Genomic DNA, 20,000 nt, shown 5'->3' on the forward strand with positions numbered 1-20,000 from the left:
CTGTTTACAAATCTTACATAGGAAACTTAAAAGTATAGGAAAAGCCATCCAACTATAATAAGGTTTCTAGAAGGTATTGTAATTTTATGTCATTGGAAGATAGTATAAGAAAAAGGAAAGTAGTCCTCTGAATAACAGATCTAAAGAAGTGAAGATAGTATACTTGGTCTTAAAGCACAGATATAATTTCCACAAAATAAGCTGGAAAAATAAAACAGTATGTTATGAAAAAACAATATAAACTGAATTAGAAAAGTTTGTAAATGAGCTCCTATGTTATAGGAGATCATGAAAAACTATGAGCATTGAGGAATGAATGAGAAATATTTCAGAAATGAAGATAAACCAGAAAGTTCTTGAATGACCAGACACTCTAGAAAGTACCACAAAAGAAAGAAATGGAAAAAGACAAGTGAAAACAAATCAAGTAAAGAGCTGAAAGAAATTCATAAAGTGACAAGAAGATTTTATATGCATGTGCACATAAGTATATGGACATTAATAAAAGTGCCTGGACTGAAAAAAGAAACAGGAAAAAAACAAAAACAAGAAAATGCTGTTAAAAGATGAACATCTATATTATAAGGGTTCATCATGTGCTTAGGAAAATTGAAACAACAGCCACCACTGAAATGTGTTCTATGGCTTTTAAAGAAAAAAAAAAATACTTTGGGCACCTACACAAAAAGACTACATCACTTAGGTGGAAAGAATGCCAGATTATCATTAGACTCTCCAGCATTAGTACTTAAATCTGGAAGACTGGAGTAAAGATTTTTAAGATTTTTCATAGAAAAAAAATGTGAATTGAGGCACACATCCAGCCAACTGATGTTTAAGCATAAAGACCATATATAAGAACTTTAAAAGTATTGTTCCTATGAGCCCTTCCTAAGGATACTAGATTCTGTTGCATTTTATTTCTCACTTTGGTATGCTTGGTGCTATTTTTTTTTTTTTTTTTTTACTTATTTGGGAGGAGTGTAGACATGACCCTTAGCCCCAAACAGATTCTCTTTTTTAAAAGGTTATTTGTTTTTTTTTTTTAGCTTTACTGAGATAAGATTAACATACAGTAAGCTGCACATATTTAAATGTACTGTTTGATGAGTTTTGATATATGCAAGGATAATCCCCTATAAGTGCAGTATAATTAAATTAAGGGAATTTGACATTAGTACAGTGCTATTATCTAATTACATGATCTATATTCAAATTTTGTCAGTTGTCACAATAATGTCCTTCACAGCAGCTTTTTCACCCCCTTTGATGGTGGGGGAAATCCAGGACACAGATTGCCAGCACGTACTATGGAATGGATTTGTGGACAAGTTCCAGAGGGTGAATTTCCAGCAAATCCCACTGGTACAGCACCAAAGTGTGAGTGATGGCTGTTATCTTTTCTAACAAGGTCTGATTATTGAGCTCTGAAGGGAAAATTCTTCCTTGGGTACTCTGTCCTAGCCTTAGCAGTAGTGGCTATTTTGTATCATATTTATCACATCTGCTGCTGTTATATTCTTGAGCACTGTCTCAGCTTCTTACTGGCCACTCCTAGTTATCCCAGTTCCTTGAGGTAGTTAATAATTATTTCTGTCAAATGTTGTTTTTTCAAACTTAATGTTTGATTTCTCTCCTTATTCATCATTTTTGACAAAAGTAATGCGTCCCCTTCAGTGCTTTACATTAGGAAACCATGATGTCCTCTTGTCCCATTGCTGTTGTTTGGCTTTCATCACTAGTTTGAACTGCCAGATTTCTCCACTTTTCCCCCTTTGTAATTAATAACTTCCTGTGAGATGCTTTGGGTCCCTGTCAGTGTTCTGTTCCCAAAAACTTTAGATAGCATCCACTGCTGATTCTTCCCTTCATCATTTATTATTGTGATGTTGCAAAATGGTGATTTTTCTGTCCCTCTCAGCGTATTAGCTGATACTGTACTGTATGAATGAGACTTTCCTTTTCCATTTATTACTGTGGGCTTGTGAAATTTTTTTATATTGTAAACTATTCCTTTCATTATTCTGATAACCACATTGTTCCAATTTGGGCAGTAGGAACCCCTTCAAGTTGAAATCTTGTCCTTTGACATACACCTATTGATTGTTGAATACTTCTAACTTTCTGGCAAACCAGATAGTTTCTAGGCTTATCTTCTACTTTTACTGTATCAGCCTTGGTTTTTCTCTAAGGAGCCCCAATTCCCTTTTTAGTGAAGTCCAACTTATCTTGTATGAATTTTTCTTTTGTTTGGTATTAAGAAATCTTTACCTAACATGTTTTCCTCTTGAAGTTTCCAAGCTTTAAGTTTTACGTTTAGATCTATGATCCATTTTGGGTTAATTTTCATGTGTGATATGAGTTATGGATCCGAGTTCATTTTACTTGTGGATATTTAATTTTTCCACCACTGCTGTCGAAAAAGCCATCCTTTCTCCTGCTGCACTGCCTTTGTCAAGTATCAGTTGTCCACATATGTCTGGGTTTATTTTAGGGCTTTCTGTTCCATTGATCAGTTTGTTATTACACCAATACCATGCTGTTGAGTCTTGATATTAATGCCAAGAGATCTTTTAGCAGGAAAACAATAGGCAGGATGTTCTGCGGGGAATTTTTTTTTTCATTTTTAAATTTTAATTCCAGTATAGTTAACATACTGTGTTATATTAGTTTCAGGTGTACAATTCTATACATTATTCAGTGCTCATCATGATAAGTATAGTCTTTAATATCTATCAGCTATTTCACCCACCCCCTACTCATCTCTTTCTGGTAGCCATCAGTTTGTTCTCTATAGTTGAGTCTGTTTTTTGGTTTGCCTCTTTTTTTTTTCTTCATTTGTTTTCTTAAATTTCACAAGTGAAATCATACGATAATTTGTCTTCCTCTGACTTCTTTCACTTAGCATTATAACCTCCAGATCCCATCCATGTTATTGCAAATGGCAAGCTTCATTCTTTTTATGGCTGAGTAATTTTCGTGTGTGTGTACATGTGTACACACCACCTCCTCTTTATCCATTTGTTGATTGATGGACACTTGAGCTGCTTCTATAATTTGGCTATTGTAAATAATGCTTCAGTAAATGTAGAGTTCCATGTATCCTTTCAAATTAATGTTTTTGAATTGTTTGGGTAAATACCCAGTAGTAGAATTACTGGATCATAGGGTAATTCTGTTTCAAAATTTTTAAACAACCTCTGTACTGTGTTCCACAGTTAGCTGTTCCCACCAACAGAGCACAAATGTCCCTTTTTCCTCTACATCCTCGTCAACACTTGTGGTTTTGATTTTAGCCATTCTGACAGGTGTGAAATAATATCTTAATGTGATATTGATGTCTGTTTACCTGATGATGAGTGACATGGAGCATCTTTTCATGTGTCTATTGGCTATCTGGATGATTTCTTTGGAGAAATGTCCGTTCATCTCTTCTGCCCATTTTTTAATTGGATTTCTCTTTCTTTCTTTCTTTTTTTTTTTTTAGTGTTGAGTTCTTGTTGGATAGTGTTGAGTTAGTGTTGGATACTAACCCTGTATCAGGTATGTTGTTTACAAATATCTTCTCCCATTCCCTACATTGCCTTTCAGTTTTGTTGATTGTTTGCTCTGATGTACACAAGCTTTTTATTATGATGTAATCTCAATAATTTACTTTTGCTTTTGTTCTCTTTGCCTCAGGAGACATACCTTAGAAAAATATTGTTGGGGTTGATGTCAGAGAAATTACTGCCTGTACTCTCTTGTAGGATTTTTTTATGGTTTCCGGTCTCACATTAGGTCTTTAATCCATTTTGAGTTTATTTTTGTGTATGGTCTAAAAAGCGGGCCTGTTTTCATTCTTTTGCACATAGCTGTCCAATTTTCCCAACACCATTTTTTGAAGAAACTGTCTTTATTCCATTGTATATTCTTTCCTCATTTGAAGATTAGTTAACCACAGAGATGAGGGTCCATTTCTGAGTTCCCTATTTTGTTCCATTGATTTATGTGTCTATTTTTGTGCCGGTACCCATACTGTCTTGATGATTGCAACTTTGTATTGTGGTGCCTCTGGTTTTGGTTAACCTTTTCAACATTTCTTTTTTTTTATTTTTTTATTTTTTCAGTCTCAAATCTATTATATTTTATCTTATTTTATTTTTTTAAATAATAAATTTATTTTTTATTGGTGTTCAGTTTGCCAATATACAGAATAACACCCAGTGCTCATCCCGTCAAGTGCTGCCCTCAGTGCCCGCCACCCAGTCACCCCCACCCCCTGCCGTCCTCCTCTTCCACCACCCCTAGTTCGTTTCCCAGAGTTAGGGGTCTTTCATGTTCTGTCTCCCGTTCTGATATTTCCCACTCATTTCTTCTCCTTTAAATATATAATTAAATATATAAATAATATATAATTTATAATATTAAAAAAATTAAATATATAAATAATATAAACAATAATAAAAATTATGTATAAATAATATTCTAAAAGTATAAAGAGCTTATACAACTCAATACGAAAAAACCCCCACAAATAATCCAATTAAAAAATGGGCATGGGACCTGAATAGACATTCTTCAAAGAAAGATATACAGATGGGGCAGCTCCGGTAGCTCACGGCTTAGTGCCCAGGGTATGATCCTGGAGACTCCGGATCGAGTCCCACTTCGGGCTCCCCGCATGGAGCCTGCTTCTCCCTCTGCCTGTGTCACTGCCTCTCTCTGTGTGTCTCTCATGAATAAATAAATTAAAAAAAAGATATGCAGATGGCCAACAGACCTAGGGCCCCTCTAGGCTCCCCGGAGGGCGGGCCTCTGTGGGGGGGGGGGCGCCCGGGGGCGTGGCCGGGGCGTGGCCAGAGCGTGCCCCGCACCTGACCCCGAGCGTGACCCGAAGGCCTCAGGGCGTGGCCGCGGGAGGAGCCGGACCCCGATGCGGCGACCCGACCCGACCCGACCCGACCCGACCCGGCCGTCCCCCCGTGGCAGGAGGTTGCGCGGCCGCACCGCCGCTCCAGGCCCGCGGTTCCCGGCGCTGCGGGCTCCCGGCAGCGGCTCTGCAGGCCTCGGCCCCGGCGCGCAGGTCGGCGTGGGCCCCGGGAGGCGTGAGGGGCCCCGGGGTGGCTGTGCGAGAGGCATCTGGCCCTCGCGTGTGGCGCGGCGGGTGCCTGGGAGGGACCGCGCGGGGGACAGCGGGCCTCGGGGGAGGCGGGGCGGGACCTGTTGGCGGAGGGGGCGGCTCAGGGAGGGTGCGGGGCCCCTCCCCCGGGGCTCAGGGAGGTGCCGCGGAACCCATGCGCGCGCTCAGAGGGGTTAGGGTGCAGGCACCGTCCACCGTCAGGGCACGGCCTTGGGGCGGCGGCTTGAGGGCCTGGGCTGCTGGGCCCCGGGAGCCCCCCCAAGGCCCTGGCTCTTCCTCCCCGCTCTCAGGTCCCTCCTAAGCGCCCCAGCCTGGCCGGGAGCCCGCCCCCCGCCCTGGTCCCTATCAGGTGAGTACGGCTCCCTCTGACATTGTTGAATTTTGAACGCGTTCCCCTTTCTGCGCATCCTGTCCAACGTTTGGTGTTTCCTGTCCGGCCAGTGCTGCCCCTTCTCACCGCTGTGAGGTGGGATCTCGTTGTGGCTTTGATCTGTATTTCCCTGATGGAAATGCAGTGATGTGGGCACTTTCTCATGGGCTTGTCGGCCACGTCTGTGCCGTTTCCATTGGTGTCTTTTGCCCATTTCCAGATTGGATGGTTGGTTTCTCTGCTGTGGAGTTGAATAGGTTCTTTCGAGATCTCGGATGCTGGCCCTTTACCCGACGGGTCGTTTGCACCTATCTTCTCCCAGTCTGGAGGTTGTCTTTGAGTTTTGTTGAGTTTTTCCTTGGCTGTGCAGAAACAGCTCCTCTTCATGGCGTCCCGGCGATCCATTTCACTCTTGTTTCCCTGGCCTTCGTGGCTGATGTAGTTTGCAAGAAGTTGCTGTGGCCCAGTTCAAGAAGGGTGTTGTTGCCTGTGTTCTCCTGGAGGGTTTTGATGGAATCTTGTCTCACATTTAGATCCTTCCTCCATTTTGAGTTTATCCTTGTGTTTGGCATGAGAGGAATGGTCCAGTGTCATTCCTCTGCACGTGGCTGTCCAGTGTTCCCAGTAGCCTTTATCGAAGAGACTGTCTTTTTTTCCCCCGTGGATGGTCTTTCCTGCGTGGCCGAATATTAGTTGCCCGTAGAGTTGAGGGTCCACATCTGGATGCTCTCCTCTGTTCCATTGATCCATGTGTCCGTTTTTGTGCCAGTACCACACCGTCTTGACGGTCACAGCTTTGTGGCACACTTGGCTACTATTCCCGTGGCTGTTCGGGGTCTTTTCTGATTCCACACAAGTCTTCAGATGATTTGTTCCAGCTCTCTGAAGAGAGTCTGTGATATTTCTGACAGATTTTGCACTAGTTGTGTAAATTGCCCTGGGTCACATTGACATTTTCCCCAATATTAATTCTTCCAACCCAGGAGCATGGAACCTTTTTCCATCTCTTTGTGTCTTCCTCAGTTTCTTTCAGATGTGTTCTGCAATGTTTCAGGTAGAGATCCTTTACCCCTTTGGTTAGGTTTCTTTCTAGGTAGCTCATGCTTTTTTTGGGGTGCTGTGCTTGTATAAATGGGATTGGCCCCATCCTCAATGTCCCTTTCCTCAGTCTCATTGTTCACGTACAGAAAAGCCACTGGTTTCTGGGCCCTGAGTTTGTATCCCACCACACTGCCGAACTTTCTGTAGGAGTTCCAGCAATCTTGGGGTGGAGTCTTTTGGGTTTTCTAGGTACGGAATCATGTCATTGGCAAAGAGGGAGAGTTTGACTTCCCCTTGCAGGTTTGAATGCCTTTTATTTCTTTTCGTTGCCTGATTGCTGAGGCCGTGACGTCTCGTACTATGTTGAGAATAGTAGCAGTGGACATCCCCGTCTCGTGCCTGGTCTTCGGGGAAAGGCTCCCAGTGTTTCCCCATTGGGAATGATAATTTGCCAGGGGCTTGTCGTAGATGGCTTTGAAGATGCTGAGGGACTTTCCCTCTGTCTGTATACTCTGAAGCGTTTGGATCAGGAATGGATTTTGTCAAATGCTTTCTCTGCGTCTCTTGAGAGGATCATCTGGTTCTTGTTTTTTCTCTTGCAGATCTGATCAGTCACACGGAGTGCTTGCCGAGTGTTGAACCAGCCTTGCGTCCCGGGGTTAAATGCCACCTGGTCACGGTGAGTAACTTCTCAATGTACCATTGGATCCTGTTGGCTCATATCTTGTGGAGAATATTTGCATCCGTGTTCATGAGGTCTGTCGGTCTGTAACTCTCCTTTGTTGGTTGGGTCTTTGTCTGCTTTTGGACTTAAGGTGATGCTGGCCTCCAAGAACGAGTTTGGAAGTATCCCGTCTCTTGTCTATCTTTTGGAACCGCTTTAGTCGAAATAGGTACGGTTTCTTCTTTAGACATTTGATAGCATTCCCCAGGGAAGGCATCCGGCCCTGGGCTTTTGTGTCTCGGGAGGTCTTTGATGATGACTGCTTCAGTTTCCTCCTTGGATGTTGGCCTGTTCGGGTTTTCTGTGTCTTCCTGTTCCGGTTTCGGTAGTTTGTGGTTTTCCGGAAATGCGTCCGTTTCTTCTCGATTGCCCAATTTATTGGCGTATAGCTGCTCAGGATGAGTTTTTAAGATCGTTTGTGTTTCCTTGGTGGTGGTCGTGATCTCTCCTTTCTCATTCATGATTTTATTCATTGGAGTCTTTTCTCTCTCTCTCTCTCTCTCTCTCTCTTTTTTTTTAATAAGGCTGGCTTAATGGTTTCTCTTTCTCTTATTGGTTCTTTCAAAGATCTACCTCCTGGTTTTGTGGATGTGTTTCCCCAGTTCCTCTGCTCTCTATTTCATTGAGTTCTGCTCAAATTCTTATTAACCGTCGACTTCTGCTGGGTGAAGGTTTCATATGTCGTTCCTTCTCCAGCTCCTTTAGGTGCAAGGTTAGCTTTTGTATTTGAGCTCTTTCCAGTGTTTGGATGGACGCTTGCTTTGGGATGTATTTCCCCTATGTGGGACCGCTTTTGCCGTATCCCAAAGATTTGGAACAGGTTGGTTGTATCTTCATTCTCGTTGGTTTTTGTGAATCTTTTTAATTCTTCTCTAATATCCTGGTTGACCCTTTCTTTCATCTTTTAACAGGATGGTCCTTAACCTGCATGTGTTTGAAATCCTTGCAAACTTCTTCTTGTGGTTGAGTTCTAGTTTCAGAGCATTATGGTCTGAAAATACGCAGGGGACGATCCCAGTCTTTTGGTATCGGTCACGACCTGATTCGTGACCCAGTATGTGGTCTCTTCTGGACAAAGTTCCACATGCACTTGAGAAGAATGTGAATTCAGTTGCATTTGGATGTAAAGTTTTGTAAACATCTGTGAGATCCATCTGGTCCAGTGTATCCTTTAGTGCCCTTGTTTCTTTGGAGATGCTGTGCCTGGAAGATCTATCAATCCTAGAAAGCGCCGTGTTCGAGTCTCCCAAGTAAAAGTGTATTATTATCTAAGTACGTCTTAACTTTGCTTCGCAACTGATTGATATCCGTGGCAGCTCCCACATTCGGGGCACAGATATCCACGATTATTAGGTCGTCGTGTTGGATAGATCCTTTAGGTACGATCTAGTGACTGTTTGAGGTTTTCCACGTAGAGTGTCATGTCCTCTGTGAAGAGTGAGAGTTTGACTTCTTTACCCATCGGAATGCCTTTTCTCTCTGTTTCGGAATGTCACTGCGAAAGCTAGGACCGCTACTACTGTGCCGAAGGACAGCGTTGAGGGTGGACACCCTGTCGTGTTCCTGACCTTAAGTTAAAAGCTCCAGGATTTTCCCAATTAAGAGGACATTCCCTCTGGGTCTTTTGTAGATGGGTTTTATGAGAATTGAGGTTTGTTCCCGGTATCCGTACCGGGCGGAAGGTTTTCATCAGGAAAGGATGGTCTGTTTGGTCAAATGCTTTTTCTGCATCTATTGAGAGAATTCTACGGTTGTCATCCTTTCTTTGATTGACATGGAGAGGGAAGGAGAGACAGAGAACTGGAGGGACGGACAGACACAGGGAGGGGGCACAGACAGGGAGGGAGAGATAGGGGAGGGGAGGGAGAGACAGCGAGATGGCGAGGGAGAGACCGAGACAAGGAGGGAGACTGAGGGAGGGAGGAAGAGAGCCAGACACGGAAGGAGAGTCAGAGAGACAGGGAGGGAGAGACAGAGACAGAGAGGGAGACACTGAGAGACAGGGAGGGACACACCGAGAGACAGTGAGGAAGAGACAGACAGGGAGGGAGACTGAGACACAGTGAGGGGGACACAGAGACAGGATGGAGAGAACGAGACAGGGAGTGAGAGACCGGGAGACACGAAGGGAGACACACAGAGACTGGCGGAGAGATAGAGACGCAAGGAGAGACAGAGACACAGGGAGGGAGAGCCGGTGAGACACGGAGCGAGAGTCAGAGAGAGGGAGGGAGAGAAGGAGAAGGGGGGGGGGACCGATATTGGGCGGCGGGGAGAGACAGGCACAGACACAGGGAAGGAGAGTCAGAGAGACAGGGACGGAGAGACAGAGACGGTGAGGCAGAGACTGAAAGACAGGGAGGGAGAGGCAGGGAAACAGGTTGGGAGATGCCGAGAGACTGGGAGGGAGAGACCGAGACACAGAGAGGGAGACACGGAGACAAGGAGGGTGAGATCTAGACAGCGTGGGAGAGACAGAGAGGGAGGGAGACCCAGAGACAGGGAGGGAGAGACAGAGAGACAGGGAGGGACAGACCCAGAGACAGGGAGGGAGAGACCGAGAGACAAAGGGCTGGGCGGTGGAGGAGTGGTGGGACCTGTTCGCGGAGGGGGCTGGTGGTGGGGCCTCTTACGGGTCAGGTCTCCTCCGGGCGGCTCAGAGATGGTGCGGGGCCCCTCCACCGGGGCTCAGGGAGGGTGCCGAGCCCATCTGGGCACGCTCAGAGGGGTTTGGATGCAGGCACCATCCACCTTCAGGGCACGGCCTTGGGGCGGTGGCTTGAGGGCCTGGGTGGCTGGGCCCCAGGAGGGCCCCCAAGGCCCTTGGCTCTTCCTCCTCCCCCCTCCTCCCCTCCCCCCTTCCGCCCCTGTCCCCCTTCCCCCTTGCCCCTTCAGCCCCTGCCCCACTTGCCCCCTTCCCCCATTCCAAGCTCCCCAGGCTCGCTGGGAGCACACCCACCCCCACCCCCCGCCCCCTTGGTCCCTATCAGGTGAGTATGGCGATTTCTGAAATTTTTGAATTTTGAAAGCATTCCCCTTTCTCCACATCCTCTCCAACATTTGTTGTGTCCTGTCTTGTTCTTGTTCCCCATTCTCTCCGGTGTGAGGTGGTATCTCATTGTGCTTTTGCTCTGTATTTCCCTGTCGGCCGGCGATGCGGAGCATCGTCTCATGTGCTTGTTGGACACATCTCTGTCTTACTGTGTGACGTTTCTGTTGGTGTCTTTTGCCCCTTTCAGGGTGGCACTCTTGGTTCTCTGCTGTTGAGTGTAATAGGTTCTTTAGAGATCTCGGATGCTGGCCCTTTATCCGACGGGTCATTTGCAAGTAGCTTCTCCCATTCTGGAGATTGTCTGTTGGTTTTGTTGAGTGTCTCTTTGGCTGTGCGGAAGCTTCTCATCCTGGTGAAGTCCCAGTAGTTCATCTCTGCTTTTGTTTCCCTGGCCTTCATGGGTGTATCTTGCAAGAAGTTGCTGTGGCCAAGTTCCGGAAGGGCGTTGCCTGTGTTCTCCCCCAGGGTTTTGATGGAATCTCGTCTCACATTTACATCTTTCATCCATTTTGAGTTTATCTTTGTGTCTGGTGTGAGACAGTGGTCCAGTCTCCCTCCCCTGCATGTGGCTGTCCCGCGTTCCCAGTGGCATTTAGGGAAGAGACTTGTCTTTTTTCCAGTGGATGGTCTCTCCTGCTTGGTCGAATATATGGTCTTGACCATCGAGTTGAGGGTCCACTTCTGGATTCCTCTTCTGTTCCATTGGTGGCTGTGTCTGTTTTTGTGCCTGTACCACACTGTCTTGGTGAGCACAGCTTTGCAGCGCAACCTGAAATCCGGCATTGTGCTGCTCCCCGCTGTGGTTTTCTTGGCTACTATTCCCGTGGCCATTCAGGGTCCTTTCTGATTCCACACAAATCTTCAGATGATCTGTTCCAGCTCTCTGAAGAGAGTCCGTGGTATTTTTGATAGGGATTGCGTTAATTGTGTAAATTGCCCACGTTGATGTTTTCCCAATATTCATTCTTCGGATCCATGAGCATGGAATAGTTTGCCATCTCTTTGTCTTCCTCAGTCTCTTTCAGATGTGTTCTGTCGTTTTTCGGGTTGAGATCCTTTACCTCTTTGGTTAGGTTTATTCCTAGGTAGCACATGCTTTTGGGTGCCATCGTAAATGGGGTCTACTCCTTAATTTCTCTTTCTTCAGTCTCATCGTTAGCGTCTAGAAAGGCCACTGACTTCTGGGCATTGATTTTGGACCCTGCCACACTGCCGAATTTGCTGTATGAGTTCTAGCAGTCTTGGGGTGGAGTCTTTTGGGTTTTCTAGGTGTACGGTATCATGTCATCTGCGAAGAGGGAGAGTTTGACTTGTTCTAGGCCGATTTGAATGCCTTTTATTTCTTTTTGTTGCCTGATTGCTGAGGCTACGATGTCTAGTGTTATGTTGAATAGCAGTGGTGAGAGTGGACATCTGTGTCTCATTCCTGATATTCTTCGGGGAAAGGCTCCCAGCGTTTCCCCCATGGGAATGATAATTGGCTGTGGGCTTTTCGTAGACGGCTTTGAAGATGCTGAGGAACGTTCCCTGTATCCCTGTACTCTGAAGCATTTGGATCAGGAATGGATGCCGTATTTTGCCAAATGCTTTCTCTGCATCTATTGAGAGGATCATCTGGTTCTTGTTTTTTCTCTTGCAGATCTGATCAGTCACACGAAGTGTTTGCCGAGTGTTGAACCAGCCTTGCGTCCCGGGGATAAATGCCACCTGGTCACTGTGAGTAACTTCTCAATGTATCGTTGGATCCTGTTGGCTCGTATCTTGTTGAGAATGTTTGCATCGTGTTCATCGGGGACATCAGTCTATCACTCTCCTTTTTGGTGGGGTGGGGTCTTTGTCTGCTTTTGGACTTAAGGTGATGCTGGCCTCATAGAACGAGTTTGGAAGTATTCCATCTCCAGAAGCTTCAGCTGGCCTCACTGTAGTCTCTGTGGTGGGCTCTTGATTTGGTTCAGGATGTAGCTCAGTGGCCAAAGTCGTTCGCTCCACTGAGGCAGGTGGCTGCTCCGGCATGTGCGGGAACCCGATAGCATGCGATAGCATGCACCTGGGCGTGCTCTTCCTCCAGGGTGGCCACGGGTACAGGTAGCTCTTGCATGTCGGAACAGTGAGTCAGAGGTGTTACCACCACATGCATTGGTTTGGTCTCAGCAGCTGGCTTCTCGGCTCGAGCCGTGACCAGATTGATCACCTCTGGCTCTGAAGCTTTAGCAGGCCCCGAGGTAGGAGCTGAGGCCGGTTGTTGAGGTGGTTCAAGATATTGCACAAGGGCAGACACTAGTTGCTCCACTGAGCTGGGTGGCCGCTCCAGCACGTGGCGGACCCTGATAGCATGCGCCGGGACATGATCTACCGCGAGGGTGGCCAAGATTGCAAGTGGGTCCTCCTTGTCGGGAGAGTGAATCAGAGGTGTGACCACCTCGTGCATTGGCTTGGTCTCAGCAGCTGACATCTGTGCTCTGGCCAAGCACTCAGCACTGACAGCCCTGCCCAGCTCGATCACCTCAGGCCCAGAAGCTTCATCAGGCCCCACCTTTGGAGCTGGGGTGGGCTGCTGACGTTCATGATGTTGCTCAGGGGCCGAAGCTTGTTGCTGCACTGAGGCAGGTGACTCCTTTGGCAAGGCATGCCGGGGACATTGATAATGGGTGCCCGGGGGAGCTCTTCTTGCAGGGTGGCCAAGTGCGCAGGTGGCTCCTCCAGGTCGAGACAGTGAATCAGAGGTGTGACTGCCATGTAAATTGGCTTGGCCTCAGCAGCTGGCATCTCGGCTTGGGCCAAGCACTCAGCACCAACTGCCATGCCCGGCTCGAACTGCTCAGGCCCATAAGCTTCAGCTCGCCCCAGCGTAGTAGCTCTGGCGGCCTCTTGATTTCGTTTAGGATGTTGCTCAGTGCCCAAAATCAGTTGTTCCACTGGGTCAGGTGGCTGCTCCGTCATGTGGGGGATCCCGATAGCATGCCCCTTGGCATGCTCTTCCTCCAGGGTGGCCGTCGGTACAGGTACTTTTTCACATTTGCAATACATTATTGCATATTTGCTTATGTTAAAAAAATAACTGTGTCCAAGACTTAAAGATTATTTACTGATGCATTTAAATTTTTCTCATAATGATCTACAGCATTTAATGTAGTAGTGAAATTGTTCATATCGGTGCCTCCGGCAGCTTTTCCTTCTGTACTTGTGGTGTTCCTGTTTATATCATTTGGATATCTTTTGAAAAACAATGACATTCTTTAGAACCCTGAAGATTTCCCTGGTGGTTTTTTTTTTTTTTTTTTTTAGTGTCATACATTTCCATTTATTGGACCTACTGAATACATCAGTTAAATGTTTGCTTATTTTACATCAAGGGCCCGTTTTCTTTTTTCTTTTTTTTTTGAATTTTTAATTTTTTATTGGAGTTCAATTTGGCCACATATAGCGCAACACCCAGTGCTCATCCCACCGAGAGTCCCCCTCATTGCCCATCACCCAGTCACCCCATCCCCCCACCCACTTCCCCTTCCACTACCCCTTGTTTGTTTCCCAGAGTTAGGTGTCTCCTGTTTTGTCACCCTCACTGATACTTTCACTCATTTTCTCTCCTTTGTCCTTATTCCCTTTCACTAATTTTTATATTTCCCAAATGAATGAGACCATATAATGTCTGTCCTTTTCTGATTGACTGTTTTCACTCAGCATAATGCCCGGGACAGCTGCACCCCAATGTTCATAGCAGCAATGTCCACAATAGGCAGACTGTGGAAGGAGCCTCGGTGTCCATCAAAAGATGATGGATCAAGAAGCTGTGGTGTGGCGGGCAGTCATGGCAGCTCACCTAAAGAGATGAGTATACGAGGAATTCACTAAGGTGGTCCAGCAACAACAGGAGGAAATTGCAACCAAGAAACTGCGATTGATAAAACCAAGTAAATCTGCAGCTCTCCATGTAGATCGGTGTAAAGCTCCCTCCCCGGCAGATGCTTTTGCAGTATCTACTCCAGTTTGCCAGAAAGCCTGTTGAAGCAGAAAGTGTGGAAGGAGTAGTCAGGTATCTCTTGGAACATTATTACAAGGAGAATGATCCATCTGTGAGACTGAAAATTGCATCATTGTTGGCTTTATTATCAAAGGCTGCAGGATTTTCACCAGTCTGCATTATGGATGATGCCATTAACATCCTGCAGAATGAAAAGTCTCATCAAGTTCTTGCTCAACTGTTGGACACCTTGCTTGCAATTGGCACCAAACTCCCAGAGAATCAAGCTATCCAGATGGGATTAGGTGATGTAGCCTGCAAGCACCTCACAGATACGTCTCATGGTGTAAGAAATAAGTGCCTGCAATTACTTGGCAATCTTGGCTCTTTGGAGACAAGTGTCACAAAAGATGGAGATGGCCTAGCTGTCAGAGATGTCCAGAAGATTATAGGGGATTACATCAGTGACCAAGACCCACGTGTCAGAACAGCAGCCATAAAAGCCATGTTGCAGCTTCACGAAAGAGGACTGAAATTACACCAAGCAATTTATAATCAGGCCTGTAAATTGTTGTCTGATGACTATGAACAAGTGTGCAGTGCTGCAGTCCAACTTACCTGGGCTGTCAGTCAGCTCTATCCTGAAAGCACTGTCCCCATTCCTTCTTCTAATGAAGAAATTCGCTTAGTTGATGATGCATTTGGAAAAATTTGTCCCATGGTCAGTGATGGCTCCTGGGTGGTTCGAGTTCAGGCTGCAAAGCTATTGGGCTCAATGGAACAAGTCAGTTTTCATTTCTTGGAGCAGACGCTCGACAAGAAGCTCATGTCAGATCTCAGGAGAAAACGCACTACACATGAACATGCCAAGGAACTTTACAGGTCAGGAGAGTTTTCCAGTGGCAGAAAGTGGGGAGGTGATGCTCGCAAAGAAGAAATAGGTACAGGATCTGTGAACTTGATTGAGTCAGGAGCTTGTGGAGCCTTTGTTCATGGATTGGAAGATGAGATGTATGAGGTCCGCATTGCTGCTGAGGAGGCTCTCTGCATGCTGGCCCAATCTTCACCTTCTTTTGCAGAGAAGTGCCGCCCTGACTTCCCGGTTGACATGTTTAATGATGAAATTGAGGAAGTACGTCTGCAGTCCATACACAGCATGAGAAAAATTTCTAATAATATCACTCTCCGAGAGGATCAGCTTAACACTGTCCTGGCTGTGTTAGAGGATTCGTCCAGAGATATTCGAGAGGCTGGCTCTTCACGAACTTTTATGCTGTACTAATGTTTCAACTAAAGAAGGGATTCATCTTGCACTGGCGGAGCTGCTGAAAAATTTAACCAAGTACCCTACTGATAGGGACTCTATATGGAAGTGCTTGAAGTTTCTGGGAAGTCGGCATCCAACCCTGGTGCTTCCCTTGGTGCCAGAGCTCCTGAGCACCCATCCATTTTTTGACACAGCTGAACCAGACATGGATGACCCAGCTTACATTGCAGTTTTGGTTCTTATTTTTAATGCTGCTAAAACCTGTCCAACAATGCCAGCACTGTTCTCAGATCATAACTTCAGGCATTATGCCTACCTCCGAGACACTCTTTCTCATCTTGTTCCTGCCTTAAGGTTACCAGGTAGAATACTAGTGTCATTGGCCGTTTCTCCCGTTATTGCGCCCCATGAGGACCCGTCCCATCAGTTCCTGCAGCAGAGCCCTGAAAGGGTGTACAGTCTTCAGAGCACCGGGACCCTCAGGGTACCCAGAAGCTGCTGGAGTTCACCATCCAGGATCTGCAAAGACTTGGAGAACTTCAGTCTGACTAGCAGGAGTTGCTGACTTCTCGGCTACCTATCTTCGGTGTCAGCTTCTTCTCATCAAGGCCTTGCAAGGAAAGCTGTGGAATGTGGCTGCCCCTTTATATTTGAAGCAGGGTGACTTGGCCTCCACGGCAGCAAAACAGATCATGGAAGAGACCTACAAAATGGAGTTGATGTACGGTGGTGTGGAGAAGAAACAGGTGGTGATTATATATCACATGAGGCTGCAGGCCAAAGCCTTGCAACTTATAGTAACAGCACGGACTACTCGAGGAGTTGACCCCTTATTTGGGATGTGTGAAAACTTTTTACAGGAAGTGGACTTTATTCAGAGGTGTTTTATTGCTGATTTGCCCCCACCTACAGGACAGCTTTGTGGACAAACGTCTTGACCTTATGCCCCGACTCCTGACATCCAAACCTGTGGAAGTGGTCAAAACTCTACAGACCATGCTGAGGCAGAGTACCTTCTTGCACCTCCCCCTCCCAGAGCAGATCCACACACTTCAGCCACCATCATTGAGCCAGCAGGCGAGTCAGACAACCCTTTGCGGTTTACATCTGGATTGGTTGTGGCCCTGGATGTCGATGCGACCCTGGAACATGTGCAGGACCCTGAGAGTGCTGTGAAGGTCCAGGTCTTCTATCCAGATGGCCAGGCTCAGATGATTCATCCTAAGCCGGCAGACTTGCAGAATCCTGGCCCAGGGCACCACCGGCTTATCACTCAGGTGTACCTCTTCCATACTGCCTGGACAGAACCATGCCAGGTGGAAGTGAGGCTGCTACTGGCCTACAACCCCAATTCCCGCATTCCAAAATCCCCCTGGATTGAAGGTGGCAAAGTGTCACCCCAGGTGGAAACCAGCATCGAGGGCACCATCCCCTTCAGCAAGTCTGTGAAAGTTTACATACTACCCAAATCTGCAAGGCGCTGAGTCACCAGCATTGTGTAGAGCTGAAGCTGAGAAAGACCTTCTTAGGTAGCAGAGTGAGCCCGAAGCCTAGAGCACTTCACCTGGAGCCGGCGTATGGGCATGAGCACCATCACCCTTATCGTCTCATCTGGTATCAAACACAAAATAAATTATTTTGCATTAAAAAATCAAAAACCTTCAAGTCCACACCTCTTCCTTCCCTGACTCCCTCACCACCTCTATAAAGTTGAGAAAACAACAACAACAACAACAGCAAAAGAGGCTGTGGTCTATGATACAATGGAATATTACTCAGCCATTAGAAACGACAAACGCCGTGAAAGGAGAGTGACGTTTGGTTCTACTTGTTGGGTTCATGTTGTTGTATGTGTGTGTGCAGCCAACCAGCAGTGCTCGTTATGTACCAGATCATCTACTAAGAAGGGTCTTTTACTCAAAACCAGGAAAGAGGAGAGAGAGAGAACTAGTTTCAAGAGCTTTTTGATTTGGAAAAAGCATTCCAAAAATCATGATTTTCATTATACAGTAAGGGAGTAGCTTCCTTTCTGTGTTCATTCTCGTAAGGATTAACGATAGAGGAAGTCCTGTGAAATGAAGACCACTTTGTATTCCAATTTAATTCCTGGAATTTCTTAATTGTTTCCTTTTTTTTTTTTTTTTGGTTTTTACTGACATTCAAAAACTTAAAAACTTCCAGCTCATAACTTTGTTGCATTTCTAGGTCCCTGCAGCAACAAAAGGAAATCGTCGTATTAGGACTAGAAGTTTAAGTGAGTCCTAAAGTATTGGAAGAAAATTCTAAAATATACATTGAGGTTCTACAAGGAAAAGATTGAGTTTAAACAAAAGAGCCTGAGCTAATTCTTCCAGAAGGTTTGTTACCTTGAATTCAGAGCCCTTTTATGAGTATGTTAGAAAAATAAGTAGTCCCACAGTATCAGTTGATTCATGTATTAATGAGATGAGAGCTAACATTAATGAAACTAACTCTAAAGTAGTTGACTGGCAAACTGATTGTTAAATTGGTTATTATGGAAACAGGAGAACCAACTCACACACTTAGAAATGAGGTCCCAGACTGGAAGCACTGGTAAATGTAGCTGCTCATAATCTAAGTTAAATAATTCCTTGACAATCTGAGTAGATCTATATCAACATGGCGGTCTTATATGTAGTTTAGGGTGTTTAGTAGGAAATTATCGAATGGACTTCATGATTCCCTAGAGCTTATTTTTGAGAGGTGCTAGTGAATCAGGAGGGAAAAAAATGAATGCTCAAAAAAGTCCTATTTCCATCTAACACATTTGGGGAAACTGTAAGAATATGTCCAAAGAATCTTGGACTTCAATAGTTTTATATACAGTAATAACTAACACCATAAAATAGCACTTATTTAGATAGAATTGATGGTAGACGTGGCAGTACTACATCCTTTTCTACAATGTCTGAGCGTTTGTAGTACTTCAGACCTTTCCATCAGGCGTCAACATTAAATATTGAATACCTCTAGAAAGTGTGAAAATAATTTTGTCTTTGGAAGTAGTTAACGTGAAGTTTTTCCGTGTGTCCCATTGGACTTTTCTAGTGATGATCCTCCTAGGATGCTTTATCAGTAGGTGTCTGGATTTTATGGACTAAAAAACTGATATTTTCTTTTACAGTTGAAATCTGTAAATTATCTTTATACTTAATTTTCTATGTCCTTTCATAGCAAAAAGTAAGCAAAATATGCCAAGACAAAGAATGATGGTCCCCCCACCAAACCTTGAGCATAACTGTTAAAGAACAAGAACTGTCGGAGATCTATGCGTGTGTATCTGTACGTACATCCATGCACACATGGCAAGATTTAACAGAAATCACAATTCCGACATCATCTGTGGTTTATGTCACAGCTCTTCTCTGTTGTCAGCCTCTGTTTTTCTCTTTGGGCTTTCGTTGAAAAATACTCGGCCTCATGTCTTGAATTCTTAATTTCAGTTCAGAAACCCTAGTCTTAGAACTCATGAGTCTCCAGATTTCCATGACTGTCACCAAAAGTTGAAAATCCTATCGGTTTGCCCTTTTTTTTTTTTTTTAACTAAAGACTTAAAAGAGAGAAAAGAAAAAAAAAAGCTGCTTTCTGTCTTGACAAACATGAGGAAGAAACTGCAAACAGGAATACAGGTGGAAGCAACTCCTTCCGTAGCCTCCCCTTGTACTTTTAAAAGAGCTTTGTCATGTGGTTAATGATGGAGAAAGTTGACAACATGCATTGTATATGTCTGCTGTACGCAAACTGTATTGTGTGACCGTATATTTTTCCCAGTCATTGAAAGGATTCTCCCAGTGTGATACCTCTTAATTTTAAAAAAGTGTTTTTTTTCTCCTTTAAAATAGTCATCATTTCGAACTGGAGGGTATTACGCTGAGTGAAGTAAGTCAATCGGAGAAGGACAAACATTGTAATGTCTCATTCATTTGGAGCATATAAAAATAGTGAAAAGGAAGAAAGGGGAAAGGAGAAAAAATGAGTGGGAAATATCAGAAAGGGAGACAGAACGTGAGAGACTCCTCACTCTGGAAAACGAACAAGGGGTAGAAGAAAAGGAGGTGGGGTGGGGGTGTGGGGTGACTGGGTGACGAGCATTGAGGGGGGCACTTGATGGGATGAGCGCTGGGTGTTATGCTATATGTTGGCAAACTGAACTCCAATAAAAAAATCATCATTATTTTATGACATTTATAAAATGCGGTAAAAGATAAGGAAACCATCCTGAGAGGCAGGATGCTTCTCTCATTTGGCCATCTTTTTAACATGTTCTACTTATTTTCCTCCCTTATTATTTAAGGCTTTTTTGTATGTATGCACTGACTTTTTTTTATCAGCTATATTTTTGAGGAATAAGCACTTCAATTTACAGGTGCTGTATCTTTTATAGTCATAAATTCATTGGTTTCTAGAAATACACATTTGCTTCCATGTATCCATTAGAGTGC

The 20,000-nt window shown here is 45.1% G+C and overlaps 1 pseudogene; it reads left to right on the forward strand.

Annotated features, from left to right (window-relative positions):
• Positions 1-13,887: 13,887 nt before the first annotated feature.
• On the forward strand, positions 13,888-17,197 carry LOC140599594 (integrator complex subunit 4 pseudogene; annotated as a pseudogene).
• The last annotated feature ends 2,803 nt before the right edge of the window (positions 17,198-20,000 follow it).

Source organism: Vulpes vulpes, chromosome 7 (genome assembly GCF_048418805.1).
Source record: "Vulpes vulpes isolate BD-2025 chromosome 7, VulVul3, whole genome shotgun sequence".
NCBI lineage: Eukaryota > Metazoa > Chordata > Mammalia > Carnivora > Canidae > Vulpes > Vulpes vulpes.